Source organism: Echinops telfairi, unplaced genomic scaffold (genome assembly GCF_000313985.2).
Source record: "Echinops telfairi isolate 266 unplaced genomic scaffold, ASM31398v2 ScPeMD7_7458;HRSCAF=8496, whole genome shotgun sequence".
NCBI lineage: Eukaryota > Metazoa > Chordata > Mammalia > Afrosoricida > Tenrecidae > Echinops > Echinops telfairi.
The window spans coordinates 15,737,771-15,738,861 of NW_022111358.1; positions in this window are offsets into that span (position 1 = coordinate 15,737,771).

Here is a 1,091-nt window from a genome sequence, read left to right on the forward strand (position 1 = left end):
GGGGGGCGGAGAAAGAGCAAGAGGCCAGATGTAGGGCCTGAAGCAGCACTTGCCAGAGCCTGCCTCCTGCCTTTATTGTCGCCGCCCCCTGGCTGGGGCAGGCGGGGTTGCAGGTATTGGTTGACCCCATTGGCTGGGTTGAGCCCGCCTGGGTGATGTCATGAGCCCAGGCCTAGTTTGGACCTCCCAGGTGTAGCTCCCATCTGGCTGCGGGCTTTAATTGGAGCATGCTCAGTTTGGGGAATTCATAGGCATCGAATGGTCACTGGATTTCTTCCCAACCTCCTTCAGGGGGTCTGAGGGACAACCCCCTGTCCCTAACTCTAACTGCCTAACAAAGCCACATACCCACAAGGCCCTTGCTGGCGTGAGGACCATGATTAAGGATTAGGGTCAGCTTGCTTCCAGTATCCACAGTTTGGCCAAAGCTCCGCCCCCTCCATCCCTCTTCTCCAGCCGGTGATCGGTGGCTCTTGAAGCAAATACATCCGCATGTTAGCCATGGCCTCAGGGTTCCCTCTCCCTTCCTGGTATCGAGGCTCACCCTTCTCTGTGCCTTTCCTCACCTGTTCTGTAAAAGGTGGTGCAGGTCATGCCCCAAGGAAACTTCTCTTACTTGAGACGAGTACTGTAACCTGAGGAAGGGCATTGCACCCCACCCTAATCTCCGTACAACTGTTTGGGTGATTCACATCAGATCACATGTCCCTCTCCACCCCCTCACCCCTGAAGGGAATGATGACCTCATTATATGACAGCTGTGTTAGTCTGGGTAGATAAGAGAAACAAATTTCAGAGACACTCATATTTTATAAGAGTTTTTATAAAGGTTAAGTGTACATTAAGAAGGCATTCCAACCCAGTGCTGTCCAAGTTCATAAGTCCTACAACACCGATCTACAAATCCCTCCTCAATCTCACAAAATACAGACAGTGACGCCGACTGCAGGAGGAAAGCGAATCAGTGAACATGTAGGCATCTCAGCGCTGGCAGGGGTCTCCACACGGCTTCTCCAGCATGCAGGGCTGCACCGGGGTAGGTCCATGTGGCTTCTCCTCAGGGATGTCTCGCAGGAAGTGAGCCTTGCCAG